The sequence below is a fragment of the Hyperolius riggenbachi genome, chromosome 2 (genome assembly GCF_040937935.1).
Source record: "Hyperolius riggenbachi isolate aHypRig1 chromosome 2, aHypRig1.pri, whole genome shotgun sequence".
NCBI lineage: Eukaryota > Metazoa > Chordata > Amphibia > Anura > Hyperoliidae > Hyperolius > Hyperolius riggenbachi.
The window spans coordinates 102694070-102720303 of NC_090647.1; the positions used below are offsets into that span (position 1 = coordinate 102694070).

General features: G+C 43.2%; 1 long non-coding RNA gene across 1 annotated transcript in view; it reads left to right on the forward strand.

Moving 5' to 3' along the window:
- Positions 1 to 20581, forward strand: part of LOC137543999 (uncharacterized) — a 66662-nt gene extending 46081 nt beyond the window's left edge. The window contains exon 3 of the long non-coding RNA XR_011025694.1: positions 20261 to 20581. This is a non-coding gene — a long non-coding RNA (uncharacterized lncRNA). The remainder of the gene's footprint in view (positions 1 to 20260) is intronic.
- The last annotated feature ends 5653 nt before the right edge of the window (positions 20582 to 26234 follow it).

Below are 26234 nucleotides of genomic sequence, written 5' to 3' on the forward strand. Positions count from 1 at the left end.
CAGGACCCAGCACTTTTTGAATTTAACAATTGCAGACAGTAAAAGAATGGACTTGTGTCTTATCTGTACTGATTTTTGCATCCTTGGCTATCCTGAAGGAATCGCTCCACTTTATGCAGGAATGACGCAGGATTATATGTGTGATCTTTCACACTATTGCATGTGGAAACAGTGGCTCAAGTCCATTATTGCATATTGTAGTGATATCAAACATTGCGGCTCATGCTTATTGGTGGCTGCTGCTTGCAACCACCTGTTCTTATTGGCCAACACTTTAGGACGTGTGCATGTCTATGTGTGGGTGGGGTCGACCCAATCTGTGTCAGCTGTTGATATTAAATGGTTTTATTTTGTATGTTAACCCTGATGGATTGGCTTCATTTGTTAGACACAATGTTTTTTTTATTGAATAAAGAGTTTCTCTATTTTTCATACTTCCGTAAGGCTCATAACTGCAACAATCTTTTTTCTTCTCCAGGACCCAGCACTGCAAGGTGAGAGTGCTAACCACTATGCCGCCACGCTGCCCAATCACAATAGATAAGAGAGAGATCTCTCTTGGTCAAATCTGCCCATCACCGCTAGATGTATTATAGCGTGTATCTTATGGTCTTAAAGTGTACCAGAGCTGACAATGAAAAATGTATAAATACCTGTGGCTTTCTCCAGCCCCATCCGCTCGGATCGCTCCCACGCCGCCATCCTCCGCTGCCTGCAGCTTCAAGAGTGGGTCCCATCACTTACGTCAGTCGGCTCCAGTCGATGCAGGAGAAGTGAGCTCTTTGCAGCCGCTGGAGAGAGATGTAGAGGGTGCGCTTCTCCTGCCTAGACTGCCTCCGACTGACGGAAGTGCGGGGACCTGGTTCCTGAAGCTACGGGCAGCGGATGGCGGTGTGGGAGCGATCTGAGCGGATGGGGCTGGAGGAAGCCCCAGGTATGTATAAATCTTTTTGCATTTAGGTCAGCTCTGAGTCCCTTTAAGATACACATTTTCAAATCCAGGGGAAACCTCTTCGCTCTCTTAGGGAGCCCTGATTGTATGGTTATGCAATTTCATCACGCTGTGGTCTATTTAAAAATTTCCATTCTTGTTTACATCTTTAGATAATTAGTGGGTAACCGGGAACCATATATAGACATGTGAGTTGTTGAGACTTTCCCATGAAGGAAACTTAACACTTTTTTTTAAATGACTTTAAAACAAGCAGAGAAAAGCTACAGTTTCTGCATTAATGTTCTGTGTTGCTAGTCCCTTCACCTGTTAAATCCAACAGGGTCAGAGGGACCATCCGGGCTAGAGAAGGCTGTGGAATGTTGTGTCTTCTGAATACATTTCCTGCTTTCCTTCTGAAGCAGAGGTGTCAAACTCAAATGCAAAGTGGGCCGAAATTGTACACTGGGACCAAGTCGCGGGCCAACCTCAATCTCTACTAGCCACCTTCCTCCCTTATAAAGTTCTCTGGTGTCTAGAGAACCCCCCATACAGTTCCATAGTGTTTAGTGCTTTCCCCCTACCTCCCCATATGGCTTGCCTGGTGATCTAGGGCTTCACCTCCAATATAACTTCCCCGGTGGTCTAGAGTGGGCCACACATAATGCAAAGTGGGGAAACCACTCAAGGGCTAAATTTAATGGCTCCGAGAGCTAAATTTGGCCCACGGGCAGGAGTTTGACATGTATGTTCTGAAGAAAAAACATAACCACAGCTTATTTCACATGGAAAATAGCAATATACAGAGTGCTGTAATCTGAAGCAGCAAACCAGTTAACATCACAGTGCTCTGATCTTCATGAAGTGTTGTGAATACATCAATGAGTCTGCTACCCCTCCAGTGTTTAGTGTATACTTATTCTGCATGGAGTTTGTATGATCTTTCCATGCGTGTTTTTTATTTATTTATTTATTGTTTTACTACAGTTACCTTAATGTACTTAGAGTTTTGCAATTTAGTTTTTAAGCTTGTCTGCAATATTTTTAACAAACCTGTCTCCCCAAAGTGATCAGGATCTCTCCAGTGATTGTTGGATTTCCATTGAGCATACAAAGGAGTATACATAGCCGGCCTTTGACCTGAGCGACCGGAGCGCTCGCTCAGGGCGCCGGCGTCCAAGGGGGCGCCTATAGCTGGTTACCTATACTGAGGGCACCTACACCTGATTTCCTATACTGGGGGCACCTATAGCTGGCTACCTTTACTGAGGGCACCAATACCTGGCTACCTATACTGGGGGCACCTATGCTTGGCAACCTACATTGAGGGCACCTACACATGAGATCCCATACTGGGGGCACCTATGCCTGGCTACCTACCTATACTGAGTCTGAGGGTGTTTTTATGGGGGAGCGCACTGCAGCTATAGCGCGTGGTGAAAATCGTCGGTGCTCTGCTATCATACTATATGGGGGGGGGGGGGGGGGCGGCCAAACTGTGTTTTTATGACTATTCCTGAAAGGTTCTAGCCTTCATTCTTAAGTGTATTCAGGATAATGCACTCTTTCCATCCCTTCGTGGTTATTAATATTCTTTTTTCTATTATACATCTGAGCATTTGGCGTGATGTGATGTCAAAAAGGTTGGGAACCACTGCACTAGGAGATATCTCAGAAGAAAAAAAGGTGAATTGCATATGGGTCTGTGTGTGTGTGTGCGTGCGTGCGTGCGTTTGTGTGCATTCGGGAAGTGGATGAAGGGGGGCACAAAAATCAGGTTTCGCTCAGGGCGCTGTGAAACCTAAGGTCGGCCCTGGGAGTATATATTTTATTTCAGGGGGCTATGGGTATTTGCTGGAGAGAGGTTTGTTTATCTATATTTTTTCTTTTTATTCTTGTGCTTATTAGTTTTAAGAAGGCAATAAGATAAATTGGAAGGTCTTAAAGAGAACCTGAGGCAATTCCATGGAGGATAAAAGGGACATAGAGGCATGTCCTCTGCCTCATGACTTGCCTTTGTTTTCCCACGCCGCCGCTATCTGCCCCCCACCGGGGCGCCATGCCCCCCACCCGTACTGCGGTGGTAAACATAGGGGAGAGGGATTCCCTGTTTAATGCCCGCCAGGGGCGTTCCTGCAGTTTCCAGAGCTGCCATTGGGCAGTTTTCTCTACCTGGCCGCGCCTCCTGCCATTCCCCTGCCCCCCTGCACACTGTAAATGAGAGACTCTCTCATTCCAGCATCTTGACCAGTCACGAAAGTGAAAGTGGGCCAGTGTGGCCCACAAGAGCGGCAGGGAGCGGCGGGTTTTGCGGCTGCCTGATCCGCTCAGCCTCTCGGGTCAGGAAGCCTACGTTTTTTTTAATTCTATTTTATGAGCCCACCTTGGGCTCTCTTTAAGTACTATATATATTTTAGCTCTTTTCAGCCCACCATAATATATCACTGATTCTAGGTTTCAACTCAGTGGAACTCAACATTATTACAAGCTTAATAATATTAAGCAGTATACACTTTTCTACCCAAAGAGATTTGTTGAGTTGGTTAGTTTATTTTGTTTGTTTTTGTTTTACCTTACTGTAGAGGCTTGTCCTTGCTGCACCCACGGTACTTGTAGAAAGGACTATGGTATAGACATAAAACATAAAAAAATCTTGCAAATCCTCCACTCCTGCCCATAGCTGCTCGGTGACATCACCTGCCATCAGGATTGTGTGATATGCGTTTGCTTTGTCAGACGTAGTTTCTGTTATACCTCTTGCTCCTGCCATGTATTGCCTACAGGAAATATAGAAAGTGCCTATACAGTGGCCTGATGAAGGGCATTATACGCCTGAAACGAGCGTGTCGTTGCCAATTGATTTCTTGTTAAAAAAAAGCCTTTCTCACTATAAATCATTGAAATTCCTGTGATTCATGCAAATAAGGAGCATCCTGCAGAGACCTCCTTTTTTTAAGTATTTTTGTAACTGTCAAAGATTTTTGTTATTTTTGTACTTCAAGATTTGCAAGATTTTGTGTTTTAGGTCTATACCATAGTCCTTTCTACAAATACAGTGAACTGTTTTGAAGTGAAGTGGACCACATCAAAAAGGACTCAAAGGTTTTTTAGTCTTTTTTCCAGATATATAGAAAAAGATATTCTCCTAATTACAATACTACTGCTTACTGCACCCACAGTCAGACCTGGTCTTGATGGACTGGTTCTGATCTTGTTTTTTTGGGCTTCACTTAGTGCTGGTATTGCTTGATTGCTGTTTACTTTGGAAATTGGTGTCTACCAGGCTAATATGGCATTCCTGAGCTACAGCTGCCGTAATGAGAGCTGCATTTGCTGACATGGCATTGATATACTGTTGCTCAGAGCTTTGATAAGGTCCTCCAGCACCCAAGGCTGAGACTCCAAAGTGCGCCCCTCCATCCCTCCCACCCCAGCCATCACACCCTGATTGCTAATAGAGGCGCCCCAGGGCTCCCAACACCTTAATCTCTAGTTATCTGACTTGCAATCACTGCCATGTATCCCTTTTCTTATTTCTCTCTGCTCCAAACACAATAGGGGAATGATATCTGAGTGAGTTGTAAGTCCCCCTCCTACACTGCGCTCTGAGGCTGGAGCCTCTCTCGCCTCTGTCTCGGCCTGGCCCTGCTGTTGCTGTACAATGTACCATTACAATCATCCTAGGATCTCTTATAAAACAAAAACGTAAAGTACACCGATCAATATGGCCAGCAGATTTGATCGTATTGATGGACTATTGGCTAATCACACCAAACTCACAAGCGTATACTTTTGTAAGGGTCTTTTTTTTTTTTTTTAAATGCTTTAAAGGGACCCTGAGGAGATGCATTAAAGGCAAATCTGAAGTTACCTGGGGCTTCCTCCAGTCATGTGCAGCTGCACCGTTCAGTCTTTTAAGAACCACGAATGCCCAGGACGCTTACGGCGACGGGCGTTTGATCGACCGTACATGCACAGTTGCGCACAACTTAGGCCAAAGTCACCGCACTAGCGGGACCATGGAAAGGACGCAGAGGATGCTGAAGGACCTCACAGTCTACAGGGGGCTGGAGGAAGCCCCAGGCAAGTTCAGGTTTGCTTTTAATGTGTGTGTTCAGGGTCCCCTTAAGCTACCAAACAAAAGAACAGTGTTTTCAAATATGGGACTAAGTATACAGGTAGTCCCCGGGTTACGAACGCCCGACTTTTGAACGAACCGCCGATTCGAACGCCGTGGCCATAGTTCCGCCCCGTCGCATGACGTCATGCCCGCCGGGGACTACCTGTTCTGCCCCGTTTCAAATGCAGAGTTATTGCAGCGAAAGGTAAACAGAGGACATCTCACCTGATCCTCGGCGGTAGAAGGTCCCCTCGTGGTGCCCGGAAGCTGCGCAGCCCGTCCTCTCGCTCCGTCCATTGTTTCCCGGCGGTTTCTGGCTTTACATGCGGCGCATAATGACGCAATTAGGAAGTGCCGCCACTAGGGGGCTCTTCCTGATTGCGCCATTATGCGCCGCATGTAAAGCCAGAAGCCGCCGGGGAACAGTGGACGGAGCGAAAGGACGGGCTGCGCAGCTTCCGGGCACCACGAGGGGACCTTCTACCGCCGAGGATCAGGTGAGATGTCCTCTATTTACCTTCCGCTGCAATAACTCTGCATTTTAAACGGGGGCAAAAGTGGCTGTCCCGACTTAAGGACAGATTCATGTTAAGAACGAGCGGGCAGTCCCTATCTCGTTCGTTAACTGAGGATTACCTGTACTGTTGTTGGGACTCATGATCATTTTAGTGGGACTTTGCAGGACTGTGATCAATAGAATTCTCCGTCCTCCATTTAAAAAATGGCCTCTACCCCATAACAGCTTCCTGGTCAGCACATTGTTAAACTGTAATATCGCGCACTTGAGCCATAGGGAAACATGGACATTACCTTGCACATTCAGTTGTAACTGACAGCTGCTGATATATAACTGACAGCAACTGGTATATTTCAGTTCTGACAAAATATTGTCAGAATTAGAAGGGATCACTGTAAGAAGAAAATGGCGATCTTCTGAGAAGAACTGACGGTGAGGTTAGTATGTAATATTCATTTGTAGCTACGTCATGTGTTTATTTTAAACAATTTTACTTGCTTCAGGTTCCCTTTAAGCGCAGATTTGCCTTGTGGCTGGCACATTATTGAATACATTTTTTACCCAAGTAGAAGGTACCACAGAGAACAAGAAAGAACTGTTTGTGTGGGTTTGTGCAGGTTCCACTGAACGTTTTGGAGAAGGCTTGTCCTGTCAGTATAGATGGTGCAGCAGAGAATGTTGTATTCTTACACAACTGTGGGGATCACTGCTATGGAGGATAAGTGTAATTTTCATAAACTGAGTTCTGATTAGTACACATTAAACCTCCTTCAGTTGTCACAGCATTCAAGAGAGACATTTGATGAGGATAAACATAATTCACCAAGCTATATTTCGCAGGTATTGTTACCACTTCTCCATTTTACTAGTATAGGTTCTTTAACAGTTTCCTGTGGCTCAATTTGGTTTTATCACCCATCTGACAGAACATTTACAGGCTGGGCTTTCTCATCCTTGTCCTCGTCACAATAAACTCTGAACCTAGCTGCTACCAGCAACATCTGGGAAAACACAACACATCGATTTCATTCGTTAAATCTGCTAACTTTAAAGAGGAACTGTAGCGAAAAGGGGGGAAATAAATCAATAAATAGCAAAGTGAGAAGTTAGAAAATAGAAGAGAGAGCAAGAAATGACATTTGCCATGTCATTTGTTAATATTGTTTGATACACAACCAGCCTGCATGTCATGTCATATTTACTACTGGCAGACAAGAAAAAAAACAGACAGCACCAACTGCCATTATTTATAACCACTACCCCTAACATTGCTATAGGCTAAAAGTTTTTTTTTTTGTTTTTTTTATATAGCTATACATATGCACAGATGGTGATACTGGTTGCTTGGCATTTGGAAACACAATGCAACAAGGCTCACAGACAACTGTCAGGACCTAGGTCCTGACATCACACTGTGGGAGGGGCTTCAACACAAAATCAGCAAATCACTGAATGCAGTATTTTACCAACCTAAATGATTTAACTGCCTTTAGTGAATTGAGGCCAATGTGTTATTAGCTATATTTCAGTTTCAGCATCTACTCCCCTAGCCTGATAAAACCCCAATAGTTATTATTATTTAGTATTTATATAGCGGCAACATCTTCCGCAGGGCTGTACAGAGTATATTGTCTTGTCACCTAACTGTCCCTCAGAGGAGCTCACAATCTAATCCTTACTATAGTCTTATGTCTATGTATAGTGTCGTGTATGTATCATAGTCTAGGGCCAATTTGGGGGAAGCCAATTAACTTTTCTGTATGTTTTTGGGATGTGGAAGGAAACCGGAGTACCCAGAGGAAACCCACGTAGACATGGGGAGAACATACAAACTCCTTGCAGATGGTGATCTGGCTGGGATTCGAACCGGGGACCCAGCGCTGCAAGGCGCGAGTGCTAACCACTACGCCACCGTGCTGCCCAATAGTTTATACATTGCATTAGTTCTGAATGGTACAATAATATCAATCCTTTGTACCAGTTCTGCCATTTCTATTTTTTTTTCCCGTCTGAGTAATGTAGCTGTCATAAGACGAGCTAAGAGGATTCTGTGCCCACTAGATTACCAAGAAGCTGACATCCCACATGCTATATACAAATTGTCCCATATAGAGCATAAGCATGGATGGCAGATTTGATATTTTGTAAAGTGATACTGTGTACATAAAATGCAAGTGTAGATGTAATGACTGGTAAAGTGCAGTACAGGGAACTTTTAATGCTTATTTGTATCTGAAACATACAGTATTTTAATACACATTTCATGTAAAAAGAAGATTGCAGTGAGATGGCTGGTGACTCTGACCTCTAGTGGTGGACCTCACACCCACAAATGGCTGCTTTATATACATCAGGCTGGAGACAGAAATGTGAAGCCTGAAGTGAAAGGAATATGGTGGCTGATATAATTATTTACTTTTAAACAATGCAAATTGCCTGGCAGTTCTGCTGATCACCTGCCTCTAATAGACTGAACAAGCATGCAGATCATGTGCTGTGACTGAAGTCTGACTGGATTATCTGCATGCTTGTTTCAGGTGTGTGATTCAGACTCTACTGATGCCAGGAAGATCAACAGGACAATCAGGCAACTGGCGTTATGTAAAAGGAATTAAATATGGGATATGCTTCCATATCCCTCTCATTTCAGCTTCCCTTTAAACTTAACGTGGACCTGAACTCTTGTACAAACCAGAAGGAAAACATAGATGAATGCACAGAGAAAATGGGAAGTTCAAAACGCTCAACCCCCGCAATTCAAACCGGTAGGTGCAGGATCAGGAAAGCCAGGCCAATCTACAAGTGAGCACAGACGGATCCGCAAACCAAGCACTGGTTCAAAAACGCTGATGTTCTTTATTCCAAAAAAATTCCACTTGGCAATTGCAATAAAACCACAAGGTTCAACTGACGCGTATTGGGCTTACAATCTGCCCTTAGTCATAGTTAAAAGTGAACCTGCAAGGGGAGGGCTTTATGTAGGTGGGAGAAGGACATGCTCCACCCTATACCTCAACCAGCCATCACCTTAAAGGAGACATTACAAATATACACAATGCATAAATACATAAGAGGATATTGTGATTAATAATAGTCAAATAGGTTAAAAAGTAATGTAAAAAATCACCGCTGGAAGGAACATTAATGCTTCAAGTTACACATGACATACTAAACATAGGAGGGGAGAGAAAACCTGAGTCCCATGAGAGGGTAAAAAAGAGGGGAGAAGCAAATTTAGTAATCATAGACTAAACTCAGATCCCAACGTATATTAAGACCCTTTGGAATACTGGTATCCATCTTGTGGATCCAATATGCCTCTTGCCTCAAGTCATTTGTAAGTGTCACCACCTCTCTTGGGACTCACCACCCGCTCCTCCCCTTGGAAGACAAAGGAGGAAAGATCACCCTTGTGGACGTTTTGAAAATGTTTGGAGACCACCGACTTTTTAAAGGTGTTCCAATTCATACCACAATAATGTTCAACAATGCGGGCTCTCAAGTTGCGGGTGGTACACCCCACATATTGTAAGCGGCACGAGGTGCAAGAAATAACATAAATGACGCACCTAGTATCGCAACTCACATACTGTTTAATGGGGAGACTACTACCAGTCGCAAAGGAGACAATGGACGATCCCTTTTTATGACAATGGCAATAATGGGAAGTTGGGAACCCACAGGGGTAGGATCCCATTGTTGCAAGCCAGGTAGGGGGGCGAGACGGGAGGGTGGACTGGAAACAACTAGGAGAAAGAATAGACCCAAGGGCACGTGCCCTTCTGGCAGAGAAGCGGCACCCCTTCTTTAGAATAGATTTAAATTTGGAATCGGAGTTCAGCACTGGGAGATATTTCCTCACAATATTCGTAATTTTGCTATACTCAAGGCTGTACTCCGTAACAAAAGTCACCCTGTCGTCTTGGTCCCCACTTCGGCCTCTAGTTTGTAAAAGTTCACTACGTGGTTTCCTGGTACCTCTAAGACGTCCCCAAGTTAACTGTTTTTTTTTGTGTACCCTCTTCGTCTTAGTCTATCTTCGACCAAAATGCATTCCTGTTCCAATTCTACAGGGTTAGAGCAGTTAAGAGCTGCCCGAGTGAATTCCCCTGTGGGGATAGCATTAATGGTGTGTCTTGGGTGACAGGAACTTTCAAGGAGTATAGAATTTCCTGCTGTGGGTTTACGATAGGTCTTAAGGGAAACTCGATGAAGTGAAGTGTCTCCAGTCAAAGTCAGGTCCAGGTAGTCAATATGTGTGTTGTGGTGGCTCATGGTGAAGTTCAGATTGAGTTCATTACTATTGACATAAACCAGAAAATCCTCTAGAGAAGGCCGGGAGGACCCCCCCCCCCCCCACACACACACACACCAAAAGGGCATTGTGTATATTTGTAATGTCTCCTTTAAGGTGATGGCTGGTTGAGGTATAGGGTGGAGCATGTCCTTCTCCCACCTACATAAAGCCCTTCCCTTGCAGGTTCACTTTTAACTATGACTAAGGGCAGATTGTAAGCCCGACACGCGTCAGCTGAACCTTGTGGTTTTATTGCAATTGCCATGTGGAATTTTTGAATAAATAACATCAGCGTTTTTTAACCAGTGCTTGGTTTGCAGATCCTTCTGTGTTCATAGATGAATGCACCCTGTATGTATTTAGGGAGTTTAGTCTGTCTAATTACCCCTCATCTGTGACTAATCACAAGTTGTAATGTGATCTATTCTCTGCCACGGCAGAGCAGCTCATTTGTAAACACATGTGTAACGATTGGTGTCAGCACGCAGAGAGAATCTGATTATTGGTGATCTGCAGTATCACCAAGAATGCATATATATAGCTGATTATTGATGATCTGCAGAATCACCGATAATACAGATATATTGCTAACCTCTGGACACCTATATAGTGTGAGTGTTTGGTGCAACAGTAATAACTTTGAGTGAGGACCACCCGAGGAGCAGGTGGTCCTTGGCAGTATGAGAAATACCTCCCTTTGGAAGTGCAGAGATCTTGCAGCAGCCTGAGACATCCAAGACAAGACAAGACAAATAACATTTATATTGCGCTTTTCTCCTTGCGGACTCAAAGCGCCAGAGCAGAGCAGCAGCCACTAGGGCGCGCTCTATTGGCAGTAGCAGTGTAAGGGAGACTTGCCAAAGGTCTCCTACTGAATTAGTGCTGGCTTACTGAACAGGCAGAGCCGAGATTCGAACCCTGGTCTCCTGTGTCAGAGGCAGAGGGGGCAGAGTCCCAGGCTGAGTAGCAAGAAGACCCGGTGGCTAGTGACTCCTGGAAGATAGGCGTCACAAGCAGGTCTGGAGAATAACACAAATGATAATACAGTTCCCTAGTCTTGGGTGCGAGGTCCGTGGGTCTCAGCACCCTGGAACTAGTCTGGAGTATGACACAAATGATAATACAGTTCCCTAGTCTTGGATGCGAGGTCCGTGGTCTCAGCACCCTGGAACTAGTCTGGAGTATAACACAAATGATAATACAGTTCCCTAGTCTTGGATGCGAGGTCCGTGGTCTCAGCACCCTGGAACTAGTCTGGAGTATAATACTGTAACGATCGGTGTAACACAGAGAGGGTCTGATTATTGGTGATCTGCAGTATCACCAAAAATACAGATATATATACCCGATTATTGATGATCTGCAGTATCACCGATAATCAGATATATCACTAACCTCTGGACACCAGAGAGATATGAGTGTTTTGGTGCAACAGTAAATACTTTAAGAGCAATACCAGGAGAACAGGTATCAGAGCAGTAGGCTATACTGCAAAAGAGAACAAGTGCCTTCCAGTAACCTGAGAATCTCCCGAAGGGAGGAGCCAGGCCAGGAGATGGAAGGACCAGAGTGTTAGTGACACCAATAGGAGAGTGTCACTAATGATCTGTGAACTATCTCTAAGGTAGGGAGATAGCTCTCGAGGTCGGGCAAGCCAGGTCGGCAACACAAGGACAGATAAGTACAAAGACAGAAGACAGATTCAGTAATCCTAAAACATGCAGAGTTTGGCAACGGAATATCAGATATAACGAAGTACCAAATCAGTAATCAGAAGAGTGGTCAGGAAAGCAGAAGGTCATAACAGATAATAAACATTGCCTAGTCTTGGTGTGAGCTCCGTGATCATCAACACCCTGGAACTAGTCTGAAGCATAACAGAATGATTATACAATTCCCTAGTCTGGGTGTGAGGTCCGTGATCATCAACACCCTGGAACTAGTCTGAAGTATAACAGATTGGTAACACAAGTCCCTAATCTGGGTGTGAGGTCCTTGATCATCAACACCCTGGAACTAATCTGGAAATGACAACTGGTAACACAGAGTCTAACAAAAGGTCTGAGTGCTTCCACGTAGTGATCGCAACGGCAGACAACCAGAGAATGACCAGCACCCAGTATATATAGCACAGCGCTCTCCAGCGCCTCCCCTAAGTGCTGGACCAATGGGAACTGGTTGAATCGTCAGCTGACCGGCTTGGTCAGCTGACTCCCTTCTGGCTGTCATAAAAGTTCTGTCTCTCAGCGCGCGCGTCCTTCTGAACCTGTGTGGACCACCAGCCCCAGCACCACCAGCCATGTGCCGTGTACCACCCGCCGCGCTGGACGCGGAACCAGCCGCACCGCTATCAGGGCATGCGGCGGTCTCTCCGCGCTCAGCCATAATGGTAGATGTAGGCCTACGCGTGCAAACCGCCGCGTTGGATGCGGAATCAGCCGCCTTGTTCTGAACACACGCGGCGGCTTTTCCGTGTTTTCTCACAAATACAAATGATAATACAGTTCCCTAGTCTTGGATGCGAGGTCCGTGGTCTCAGCACCCTGGAACTAGTCTGGAGTATAACACAAATGATAATACAGTTCCCTAGTCTTGGATGCGAGGTCCGTGGTCTCAGCACCCTGGAACTAGTCTGGAGTATAATACAATGATAAACAAAAGTAATCTGGCTCAGTGTGAATTCCCAGGTCCTCCTGGTTCAAGCACACTGTAGGATCTGACTATGGTCTGAATGCTTCCACGTAAGTGTTCGCAATGGCAGACAACCAGCAACTGACAAGCAAGCTGTATATATAGTTGCAGGACTCTGCCGCCCCGCCCGAGCCACTCAGCCAATCAGGAGTCCAGCAGGAATCAGCTGATCGTCCGGATCAGCTGATACCTCTGCTGCTGGTATAAAGGTCCTGACTTCTGGCGCTCGCGCGCGTAGCTCTCCATCCATCTGTGTGAACTAACAGACCCAGCCACACCAGACGCATGCTGCCGCGTGCAAACCGCCGCATTGGACGCGGAAACAGCCGCCTTACTGCCAGTACATGCGGCGGCTTTTCCGCGATCTTTCACAACATGATGTTAATATGTCTGCTTCCATGAAAGCAATAAGTAGACACTCTACAGTTTTGTTTTAAGTCAAAAATTTTTAATTTTGTCATGTAGACTATAACAACATAAAGTAATGCCCAATGCTAAGGTGTCATTGAGCATAACATACAACACTTAAAATTAAACTCAACAAAAAACTAAAACAATTATGCTACGTACACACTTGAGATAAAAGTCTTTGGAAAAGGGAAGATCACAGACCAATTTTACTCTCTACCATGTAGTATGAGAGCCAAACCTACACAGTCTATTCTATTGAGCTGAACTCCCCATCAGATAAAAATCGTTGCAAGATAATGTACACAAAGATGCTGTACACATGCAACAGATCAGTATCTGCAAAATGCATTCATAGTCTGATATCTGCAGATCCTCATACACACCTTGTTTAACGGATAATCATCTGCAGATCAGATCCACCAGAATAGATCTTCAAATCTGCAGATGATTGTCAGATCTGCAGATAAAGGTCTGTTAAGGTGTGAATGAGATCTGCAGATATCATAGACTATGAATGCATTTTGCAGGAACTAATCTTTTGCAGATACTGATCTGTTGCATGTGTACAGCATCTTTGTACACCATCTTGCAAAGATCAGTATCTGCAAAAGATCAGTTCCTGCAAAAGAAGGTGTGTATGAGATCTGCAGATATCATAGACTATAAATGCATTTTGCAGGAACGGATCTTTTGCAGGAATTGATCTTTTACAGATACTGATCTGTTGCATGTGTACAGCATCTTTGTGTGCAGCATCTTGCAAAGATTTGTATCTGATGGGGTGTTCAGCTCAATAGAATAGACTGTGTAGAGTATGCTCTCATACTACAGTATATGGAAGGAGGTAAAATTGGTCTGTGATCTTGCCTTTTCTAAAGACTTTTATCTCAAGTGTGCATGTAGCATTAGACATTTGGAGCTGTCGCCGAGTGTGGTCCACACCCACCTGTGACCAATAGGTAACATAAGCCAGTAAAGAAAAGTCAAGTTAGCTGACACTGTAAAGGCTCATACACACATCAGACCAAAGTCTTTGGAAAATGAAAGATCACAGACAAATTTTACCCCATTCCATGTAGTATGAGAGCCATATCTACACAGTCTATTCTATGGAGCTGAACTCCCCATCAGACAAATCTTTACAAGATGCTGCACACAAAGATGCTGTACACATGCAACAAATCAGTATCTGCAAAAGATCTGTTCCTGCAAAAGATCCGTTCCTGCAAAATGCATTCATAGTGTATGAGATCTGCAGATCATCATACACACCTTGTTTAACAGACATTCATCTGCAGATCAGATCCACCAGGATGGATTCTCAGATCTGCAGATGATTGTCTGATCTGCAGATGAATGTCAGTTAAACAATGTGTGTATGAGGATCTGCAGATCTCATAGACTATGAATGCAATTTGCAGGAACAGATCTTTGGCAGGAACAGATCTTTTGCAGATACTGATCTTTTGTGTCCGTACAGCATCTGTGTGTGCAGCATCTTGCAAAGATTTTTTTCTGATGTGGAGTTCAGCTCCATAGAATAGACTGTGTAGGTATGGCTCTCATACTACATGGAAGGGGGTAAAATTGGTCTGTGATCTTTCATTTTCAAAAGACTATAGTCTGATGTGTGTATGTGGTCTTAGTCCAAGGAAATATCAAGACACACTGCAGTTTAAAGAAATGTTTTGTTTTTTTAAGTTATTATGATGCTGCACATCTTTTAGAGCAGAGAGGAAGTTCTGTGTTTAGGTCCGCTTTAAACTCCACTTTCGTTAAGATAAATACAATCCCTCACTAAAAATGGTACAGGCACCCTAACAATGGCTAAGTCTGCTGTCAATCACTATATAAGTATAGATGTTTAAAACGATTAACAAAGGCTGTACATCTAACTACTCATGCAGCAATTTGAACTTCTCTTGACACTTTTGTTAGTCCGCAGCTGGATGTCAATTGGAAGACGAGTTCATTTTAAATTATGTTTAAGTTAACATGTGAAAAATCTCTGCAGCTTTGATTTTTTTTTTTTTGTTCTTTGTTTTTTGTTTGTTTTACAAAAGTGAAAATTCATTTTCAAAGTGAAAGTATCAGGCCTGTTATCCTTCCTTCACTCTGAGTCATGGCCCTGGAACATGTGTGCAAGTAAACTACCGTCATGCTTTACAGGCTGCATACTTCTGAATCAGTGACTTAGTAATAGCAGTGATACAAGAAAGTTCGCAGTTTTTTAAACAAGTTAGCAATAAACATTCCTGTAATTCTAATCAAGCTGGTCCATCTAGAAAATTATGGCAGTGATAGTTTACTGGAAAGTGAGCTGTCACTAGTGGTGTAACTGTACAATTTGAGGCCTCCTAGCAAAAGTTTGACACCCAGTCCTAGGAACTCTTGAGCTATGATGACCTCTCTCCCCATGGTTCTGTGTGAATATGGGAACATCCAGTACATACATAAAGGAGTTACAACCCCACACTTACAGCTCACACAGAGCCTGCTTCACTGTTTGCATTGGACCTCAAGCTCTCTGCTAAACAAAAAGTACAAGTGCCACAGAGTATTTTGGCAAGTGATGTCACTTCCTGCAGGTGGAGAACTATGAGTGAACTGAGTGTTATCACTTGAACTGGGATTCACCTGAGGCATTTTTGGTGTCTAGAAATGTAGGTCTGATTCACTTCATAAAAGTATAGGGGTCGACTTATACATGAGCACACTGACTAATAGTGACATTCCCATTTGCAGCAATTTACCCAGTGGTAAGTGATACTCTGAGGAAAGGAAATGCCAAGAAAACGCAGGTCTGAAAGTCCTGGCCACAACAATGAACAATGAAAGGGGCAGGGGGAAATACTGGGCTGCATGAAAGGGAATGAATAATTGCATTTGGGGGGCCTGGAGGAGGTATTGGCTGTACTTAAAGAGACTCCGTAACAAAAATTGCATCCTGTTTTTTATCATCCTACAAGTTCCAAAAGCTATTCTAATGTGTTCTGGCTTACTACAGCACGTTCTACTATCACCATCTCTGTAATAAATCAACTTATCTCTCTCTTGTCAGACTTGTCGGCCTGTGTCTGGAAGGCTGCCAAGTTCTTCAGTGTTGTGGTTCTGTGATGCATCTCCCCCCTCCAGGCCCCTCTCTGCACACTGCCTGTGTATTATTTAGATTAGGGCAGCTTCTCTCTTCTCTCTTATCTTTTACAAGCTGGATAAATCCTCCTCTGAGCTGGCTGGGCTTTCACATACTGAGGAATTACATACAGGCAGAGCTGTCTGCACTCTGCAGGAAGAAACAGCCTGACACTTCAGTGGAAGATAGCTGCAGGGGGAAAGAAACACACAAATGATCTCTTGAGATTCTAAAGGAAGGGTGTATACAGCCTGCTTGTGTATGAATGTATTTTCTATGTGTGGACATACTGTACATCAACCTACTTCCTGTTTTGGTGGCCATTTTGTTTGTTTATAAACAAACTTTTTAAAACTGTTTATAACCACTTTTAATGCGGCGAGGAGCGGCGAAATTGTGACAGAGGGTAATAGGAGATGTCCCCTAACGCACTGGTATGTTTACTTTGTGCGATTTTAACAATACAGATTCTCTTTAAGGGACAGGAGGGGTAGATGGCTGCAATAACGTAGTGCAGTCATTAACACCCCCCCCTCCCTACCTGAGCCCCAAGTTCCATTAACTTTGCTGGGTAGACTTATACTTGAGTCAATAAAAAATTCCAGCTTAAGAGGGTTAAATATTGGAGTCGACTTATACACTACGTCGACTTGTATTAGAGTATATACAGTAGTCTTTGTAGTCATGGACTTGGAATCAAGTACTGGAATTATGTGTCTCCACAAGGAAAGCTGTACTCCTACACTCAAAAGAAGATCTCTTGAGTCTGGAAAAACGTCAGTCATGTTATAAATATTTCAAAAAACAAAAAAGTGCGCTAATGTAAAAGGTCTCAATGAAATCGTGGTGCGCTGGTCAGTAGCACCTGTATGGAATGCAACATAAATACTTTTAAATTTGACCGTGCTAAAAGTCTATGATGATAAAGCGGTATACAGTTAATGTCACTATCCACATAAAATTCCAGATGAAATGCACAAACCTGGTTGATACTGTTCAGATCAAGCCACAACAACCGTCTTCATCTCAGACCATCACGAAATTGCACATAAAAGAGAGAAAAGGGTTCATAGCATAACCAGTTACTGATAATTTCACCTCCACCATACCAGTGTGAACCAAAACGCTTTCACCTCACTCTCCTCTGTGCAGGGTCACATCCCCCCCCCCCCCGCTTGTGCGCCCACATTCACCCAGCAATCCTCCTTTGTATCCGGAGGTAAGATGTAAAGGCTTTATGGAGGGTAAGTGGACGTCACTAAAAACTTGCAAATCTGCAAACTAGAACAACTTGAAATAGTGTAAAACCGTTTTAATAATAAAAGGATAAAAACCGCATTGCACTCACAAAGGACGGTGATAACAGCGCATTGTATACAGTGAAGATCGGTCCCGGGTAGTCGCCTCCACAAATGCCTCCTTGAATCCTCGCGTCCTCTCCAATACTCCGCTTACTACATCAACTTCCGGTCGCGTGGGATGTAGCTTCGCCCGACGCATTTCGTCACAACGTTACTCATCAGGGGCTGACGTAACCACGCAGACCGGCATCTTTATCCCCACCAAAGACCGCCCATTCCCTCACGGCAACCACTAACTTTCTCTCCCGACATCAAGGCTGCAATGTGTGCAAGCGTCACCAGGGGGAACTAATACATACCAACACCTATACATTATATTGTTCCATAGCAGCAACATATAAATACATTGGCCTCAATTCACTAAGATCCTGCTGGAGATAATAAGGCAAGAGAAAACTTACCTCCACTAGTAAGAGAGTTATCTTATCTCTTCATTCCTTACATTACCTCTTCTGTAGTTAATTTACCTCCTCTGTAGTTAATTTACCTCCTCTGTAATTATTTTCACATGCAGTTAATGAACAGCCTGTCTTTAACTCTGGAGTTATTTTAAGGATTAAAGAGTTAACTTAAAGACAGAAGAGTTAACTTTAGGGTTGCCTGATGTAAAATGTTTCCTGAATACTACATGCCTTATCACCATGTTAACAACTCTAGAAGAGTTATTAAAGACAGGAGATAAGCTTAGTGAATTGAGGCCAATATCCATGAACACATTATTGCACAAATCAGTCTCAAATTCGCAAGACACATAAATATCATACAATAAATACAATATGTTCCACTTTCTATTCTTTAAAGGAAAACTTAAGTCAAATAAAAAAAATGACATTTACTCACCTGGGGCATCCCTCAGCACCCCGAAGCTGGATGGTGCCCTCGCAGCCCCGCTCTGATCGTCCTGTCCCCGCCGGCGGCTACTTCCGGTTCGGCGACAGCCGCCGACAGGCTGGGAACGCGGCTGATTTTCCGCGTTCCCAGCCGCTGCTATCACCCTCTATGCTGCTATAGCGTATATATATATATATATATACGCTATAGCAGCATAGAGGGTGTGCTGAGGGATGCCCCAGGTGAGTAAATGTCATTTTTTTTATTTGACTTAAGTTTTCCTTTAAGGCAAGGCTTTTCTGCAAATATAAGGTCTAATAATAACTACATACCCCATCCAATTACAGCCATCCAATATCCATATATCCCTTATAAGAGAGGGGGGGGGGGGAAGGAGGCAAGGAAAAAACGGGCCATCTACCGCTCTCCATTTAAATAGGCTGGGACAACCCCCCCCCCCTTCTTTTATCAGAACATCAACCACCCAGGTGGGTGGTTGATGTTCTGATAAAAGGACGGGGGGGGGGGGGGGTTTGTCCCAGCCTTTTTATAGTGTATGGTTTTGTTTTGGAAAATTGGTGTGCTGCCCCTTTAAATGGAGAGCGGTAGATGGGCCCGTTTTTTCCTTGCCTCCCTGTCAGGTGCTCTAGTGCAGTGTTCCCCAACCCTGTCCTCAAGGCCCACCCACAGTGCATGTTTTGTGGAAATCCACAGAGGTAGTTAATCAGCTCTGCTGAGACACTAATTACCCCACCTGTGAATGTTTGTGGTTTTCTGCAAAACATGTACTGTTGGTGGGCCTTGAGGACAAGGTTGGGGAACTCTGCTCTAGCGCACCGACCGGGCTCTTGCTTGCCAACACGACGCCTTTTTTTTTTTTTTTGCCGTGTTACCAAACTTTTTAATTTGTCTGTATGAAATTGCAGCTTAATGGCGCTTCTGGCCAGGAGGCTAACTAATGAGTAGGTCGACTACCCATGGAAAAGAGGCCTTTATAAAAACTTCCATGCTCATGGAACGCAAAGGTTTATGCTCAAAGTCTCTATGTATTTACATGGTGATCACTTATCCAGCACTTACGCTTAGCATATAATAGAATTTTGCATCTAATTGAGTGCATTGTGCAGGCATGTGCTTATACTTCCTAAATCCTGATCTTATCATCTGTATTTCGGTCAGGCCCTATATGGTATAATGAGCAGTAGAGATGTGAAGCGAAATACAACAAGGCAGTTTTATTTTATTTTTCACTGAGCAGAATGTTTCCTCGTCAGAAGTTTGATTGGTTAATCAATCAATAGTTATCAGTGTTCCCCCAACCCTGTCCTCAAGGCCCACCAACAGTGCATGTTTTGTGGAAATCCACAGAGAGTAGTTAATCAGTTCTGCTGAGACACTAATTACCTCACCTGTGAATGTTTGTGGTTTCCTGCAAAACATGTACTGTTGGTGGGCCTTGAGGACATGGTTGGGGAACTATGAGTTATATGGTTCGGCGTTTGCAAATTTCCAGTTAGGCTCAAGAAACTCCACTTCCTGTGGAGCAAGAAATCCATATAAAGTTGAATTTTCAACTTCTCTATAATACACAGTTACCAGCAGTTCTTCCATTATGGGTGCATCACTTAAATAATTCAATAATAATTCAATAACATGTTTGTATTAATAGCTATATTACTAACATTAGCTCAATAAAATGCTGTTGAATAAAAAGAAATCCTATGACGTGGCAGGCCCAGTTGTAAGCCCTCCCTTCACGAAGATTGATATTTATATTTTATTGACAATTTATTCTCTACATTTTTATAGCATACACAATGATGTCGTTGTTGTTGCACTTAAAGTGTAACTATTCTTTCCACGTGAAATTGCTCTCTGGTCGCTCAGTCCTCTGTTATTAGAGCTGACTGTGGTAATCTGAACCAATTTTACTTGTAAGTTTGGCAACATACATTTTTTTCTTTGCAGGACTCCCTTGTGTCTTGTATGGAATTTAATGAAACTTGTAATGGAAAAAAAAAAACAGGGAGTGGCTGCACTGGTCACAGTGTAAACAATGGTTATCTCAGAATCACAGGGGAACAACACCTACACAGATACAGTCAGCATTCTCCTGCATCAAACTCTATGAATGGACAGCTGCAAGGAGAGACAGAGGTCCGCGAGCTGTGGACTGTGACTATGATAAATGCGTTCCTCAACACTTTCAAAGACCAGTCATCTGCACAGACAGAAGAAAAACAGAGAGAAATGCACCTTGTATGTACTTAGAGAGTTTAGCCTGTGTAATCCCACCTCATCTGTGACTAAGCTCAAGTTGTAATTTGATCTCTCAGCTGTGTCAGCTGGCTGCCTTTGCAGAGAGCTAATTTATAAACACGTTCGCTGCTTTTTCAATATCTGCTGTGCATCTCGGCATCTCCTTTGTAACCACATGCAGCATTGTTACAAAAAAAAATAAAATATATTACTACATGCACATTGTTTCTGAGGTCTGGTACACACCATGCAATTTTCACTTCAGATCTTATTTCTGACCGATAAAATGATCGGATCGGGCAAAAAATATTTACAGCCTACTGACTGCCAGTGACTCATCCCAATTCAAAATTGTTCTTTCTCCACTGGAAGCAGATCGAACATGCTGGAAAATATTGCTGGAAATACTGGCTATTGTTCCATGTGTATGTCCATCCAATTCAATTCCAATCTATAGCCACTCAGAAAAATGGAGGATGGAAAAAAATCATATACTTGTGTGGGCTAGCTTTCTTCTTTATCCGATAGATGTCAGATCTGAATATCGATCTGATCACTCACTCAAATAGGATATGAAGTGAAAATTGCATGGTGTGTGCCAGGCTTAATAAGGCCTTTTAGGAGTATGTGAATAAATTATTGTATCTTCAATCAACAGCATCGTGTCTGTTTTGTGGGTGTTGCTGGGCCACCACCGCCACCCGAATACTTTTAGACCTTTTAGAAAATGTTATTCTTTTGGCGCCTCTGTATTTTCGTATGCCAGGCTTAATAACACCCTGCAGGTCTTTGACTAGGAGAACCGGCTATGTCTGCAATTCTAGAATTCTGCTTGTACCGCAGAAAGATTGCTCTGTTAGGGTTAAATACTCGCAAAATATCTGAATTATTTTGATGAAAGATGTAGAATTTGCTTGCGTTAATGATCACTGCACACCTGTACCTATCACCAGGGCTGTGGAGTCGGAGTCGTGGAGTTGGAGTCGTGGACTCGGGCAATTTTGGGTGCCTGGAGTCGGAGTCGGGAAAAAATGCACCGACTCCGACTCCTAATGAATTTGTAACTGTAATTAAAATAGAAAATATGATAAAATGTTCTATTTCTCAGATAATAGTCATTAAAAATAATGTATATATACAGTATGTATACAGTAATAGCTGTGCTTAGTCCACAGAAATGAAATAAACCAATCAAAATTAGTTACTTGTGCTGCTTCAATAAAGCAGTCCCCGTATTTTTAAGGTCAGATATACATATCTGATTGTGACTGTATATATGATGTGTACACAGGAATCTCTTATATATACTAAATAACATCTATGCTGTAAGAATAAAGCCTGATGTGTAGCTGTGTCACTAATAGAGATGGTCAACGAGATGGAAATAATTCTGCATTGATGCTGATTTATGCAAATGTATGCACTCCCTTTGCTGATGAAATCAAATCATTTGATATGTTGTTAAAATTTGGTTTGGTGACTACAAATTAAAGGGTAACTGAGACGGATGAAAAGTAAAGTTTTATACATAACTGGGGCTTATTCCAGCCCCCTTCAGGCTAATCAGTCCCTCGCTGTCCTCCACCACCCGGATCTTCTGCTATGAGTCCTGGTAATTCAGCCAGTCAGCGCTGTCCGGCCGCATGCCGCTCCCACAGCCAGGAACATTCTGCACCTGCGCAATAGTGCTGCACAGGTGTAGTATGCTCCTGGCGGCGGAGTGTGTGCATGCGCACTACGCCCGACTGGCTCAAGTACCTGGACTCATAGCAGAAGATCCAGATGGTGGAGGAGGACAACGAGGGACTGATTATCCTGAAGGTGGCTGGAGGAAGCCCCAAGTATGTATAAAACTTTAATTCCATCTGTCTCAGGTTTACTTTGTTACACAGTAGTACTCTACATATGCACTCCCCACAGAGCTGCAGGGAATCCACTGAGAATGCTGTGCACATTGAATACAGAGGTGTTGTCTGTTTACAATCTCCTCATTCCCCTGCAGAGTACCTGCACATCATTCTTACATGCACCCACAGTCACATTGCCTAGGGCCTGATAGATGTTCTTTGTTCCGGTTTGTACCTTTTACAAGTACTCTTACCAAGGACTAGTTTTAGTCTAAAGGGAATAAATATAGTAGTCTACATATCCTTCTCACTTCAGTTGTCTTGTAAAATTCCTAAGCGTTGGCATTTAAGAGACGATTTTCATGTTACATACTTTTAATCAACAAAATTGTAATATGCAAATTAGAGGAGTCGGAGTCGAGGAGTCGGAGTCGGTGGAATCCTAAACTGAGGAGTCGGAGTCGGTGGATTTTTGGACCGACTCCACAGCCCTGCCTATCACAACTCTTTTTCTATTCTCCAGCACTTCCTCCTCCCCAGCTACTTTACAGGGAGAGAGATCAAAGGAAGACATTTTTAATCAGCTGTATATCTTTTTTGGCATTCTGTAGATCGCTGTTCCCAGTGCTGCAGGTTTTGTGCGCTCCTTTGCATTACTTTTTACTACTGTTCTGCAGGTTCAGTTCACACAAGACTGAGTTTAGCTTTTTGGTTGGTATTAGTAACTGTAACTGCATTTTTGTTTATATGACCTTTTGCATGGGAATACAAATGTGTGAAGTTTTTTTTTATTTTGTCTGTTAAACTTTAACCACTTCAGCCTACAGTGTTGTTTGACCTTATACATCCGAGCAACTTTCACCTCCCATTCATTCGCCAATAACTTTATCACTACTTATTACACTGAAATGATCTATATCTTGTTTTTTTCCGCCACCATTTAGGCTTTCTTTGGGTGGTACATTTCGCTAAGAATTATTTTATACTAAATCCATTTTAACAGGAAGATTAAGAAAAAAAATGGAAAAAAATCGTTATTTCTCAGTTTTTGGCCATTATAGTTTGAAATTAATACATGCTACCGTGATTAAAACCCATGTATTTTATGTGCCAATTTGTCCCAATAATTACACAGTTTAACCACTTGAGGACCGCGGGCTTTACCCCCCTTAAGGACCAGACCCTTTTTTTTCCATTCAGACCACTGCAGCTTTCACAGTTTATTGCTCGCTCATACAACCTACCACCTAAATGAATTTTGGCTCCTTTTCTTGTCACTAATAAAGCTTTCTTTTGGTGCTATTTGATTGCTGCTGCAATTTTTACTTTTTATTATATTCATCAAAAAAGACATGAATTTTGTCAAAAAAATGATTTTTTTTAACTTTCTGTGCTGACATTTTTCAAATAAAGTAAAATTTCTGTATACATGCAGCACAAAAAATGTGGACAAACATGTTTTTGATAAAAAAAAAACCCATTCAGCCTATATTTATTGGTTTGGGTAAAAGTTATAGCGTTTACAAACTATGGTGCAAAAAGAGAATTTTCCTATTTTGTAGCATCTATGACTTTTCTGACCACCTGTCATGTTTCTTGAGGGGCTAGAATTCCAAGATAGTATAAATACCCCCCAAATGACCCCATTTTGGAAAGAAGACACCCCAAAGTATTCACTGAGAGGCATAGTGAGTTCATAGAAGATATTATTTTTTGTCACAAGTTAGCGGAAAATGACAGTTTGTGACAAGAAAAAAAAAAAAGTTTCCATTTCTGCTAACTTGTGACAAAAAAAAAAATGAAATCTGCCACGGACTCACCATGCCCTTCTCTGAATACCTTGAAGTGTCTACTTTCCAAAATGGGGTCATTTGTGGGGTGTGTTTACTGTCCTGGCATTTTGGGGGGTGCTAATTTGTAAGCACCCCTGTAAAGCCTAACGGTGCTCATTGGACTTTGAGCCCCTTAGCGCAGTTAGGCTGCAAAAAAGTGCCAAACATGTGGTATTGCCGTACTCAGGAGAAGTAGTATAATGTGTTTTGGGGTGTATTTTTACACATACCCATGCTGGGTGGGAGAAATATCTCTGTAAATGACAATTGTTTGATTTTTTTTATAAGTTAGCGGAAATTGATTTTAATTGTTTTTTTTTTTCACAAAGTGTCATTTTCCGCTAACTTGTGACAAAAAATAAAATCTTCTATGAACTCACCATACTCCTAACGGAATACCTTGGGGTGTCTTCTTTCTAAAATGGGGTCATTAGTGGGGTTCCTATACTGCCCTGGCATTTTAGGGGCCCTAAACCGTGAGGAGTAGTCTTGAAACAAAAATGACCTGTGAAATCCTAAAGGTATTCATTGGACTTTGGGCCCCTTAGCGCAGTTAGGGTGCAAAAAAGTGCCACACATGTGGTATCGCCGTACTCAGGAGATGTAGTATAATGTGTTTTGGGGTGCATTTTTACACATACCCATGCTGAGTGGGAGAAATATCTCTGAAAATGGACAATTGTGTGTAAAAAAAATCAAACAATTGTCATTTACGTCCTATTCACAGGTCATTTTGAGGCATTTGTTTTCTAGACTACTCCTCACGGTTTAGGGCCCCTAAAATGCCAGGGCAGTATAGGAACCCCACAAGTGACCCCATTTTAGAAAGAAGACACCCCAAGGTATTCCGTTAGGTGTATGGCGAGTTCATAGAAGATTTTATTTTTTGTCACAAGTTAGTGAAAAAAAAAATCAATTTCCGCTAACTTTTGACAAAAAATAAAATCTATGAACTCGTCATACACCTAACAGAATACCCTGGGGTGTCTTTTTTCTAAAATGGGGTCACTTGTGGGGTTCCTATACCGCCCTGGCATTTTATGGGTCCAAAACCGTGAGTAGTCTGGAAACCAAATGTCTCAAAATGACTGTTCAGGGGTATTAGCATCTGCAAATTTTGATGACAGGTGGTCTATGAGGGGGCAAATTTTGTGGAACCTGTCATAAGCAGGGTGGCCTTTTAGATGACAGGTTGTATTGGGCCTGATTTGATGGATAGGAGTGATAGGGGGTGACAGGAGGTGATTGATGGGTGTCTCAGGGGGTGGTTAGAGGGGAAAATAGATGCAATCAATGCACTGGGGAGGTGATCGGAAGGGGGTCTGAGGGGGATCTGAGGGTTTGGCCGAGTGATCAGGAGCCCACACGGGGCAAATTAGGGCCTGATCTGATGGGTAGGTGTGCTAGGGGGTGACAGGAGGTGATTGATGGGTGTCTGAAGGTGTGATTAGAGGGGGAATAGATGCAAGCAATGCACTGGCGAGGTGATCAGGGCTGGGGTCTGAGGGCGTTCTGAGGGTGTGGGCGGGTGATTGAGTGCCCTAGGGGCAGATAGGGGTCTAATCTGATGGGTAGCAGTGACAGGGGGTGATTGATGGGTAATTAGTGGGTGTTTAGGGTAGAGAACAGATGTAAACACTGCACTTGGGAGGTGATCTGACGTCGGATCTGCGGGCGATCTATTGGTGTGGGTGATCAGATTGCCCGCAAGGGGCAGGTTAGGGGCTGATTGATGGGTGGCAGTGACAGGGGGTGATTGATGGGTGGCAGTGACAGGGGGTGATTGATGGGTGATTGACAGGTGATTGACAGGTGATCAGTGGGTTATTACAGGGAAGAACAGATGTAAATAATGCACTGGCGAATTGATAAGGGGGGGGGGTCTGAGGGCAATCTGAGCGTGTAGGTGGGTGATTGGGTGCCCGCAAGGGGCAGATTAGGGTCTGATCTGATGGGTAACAGTGACAGGTGGTGATAGGGGGTGATTGATGGGTGATTGATGGG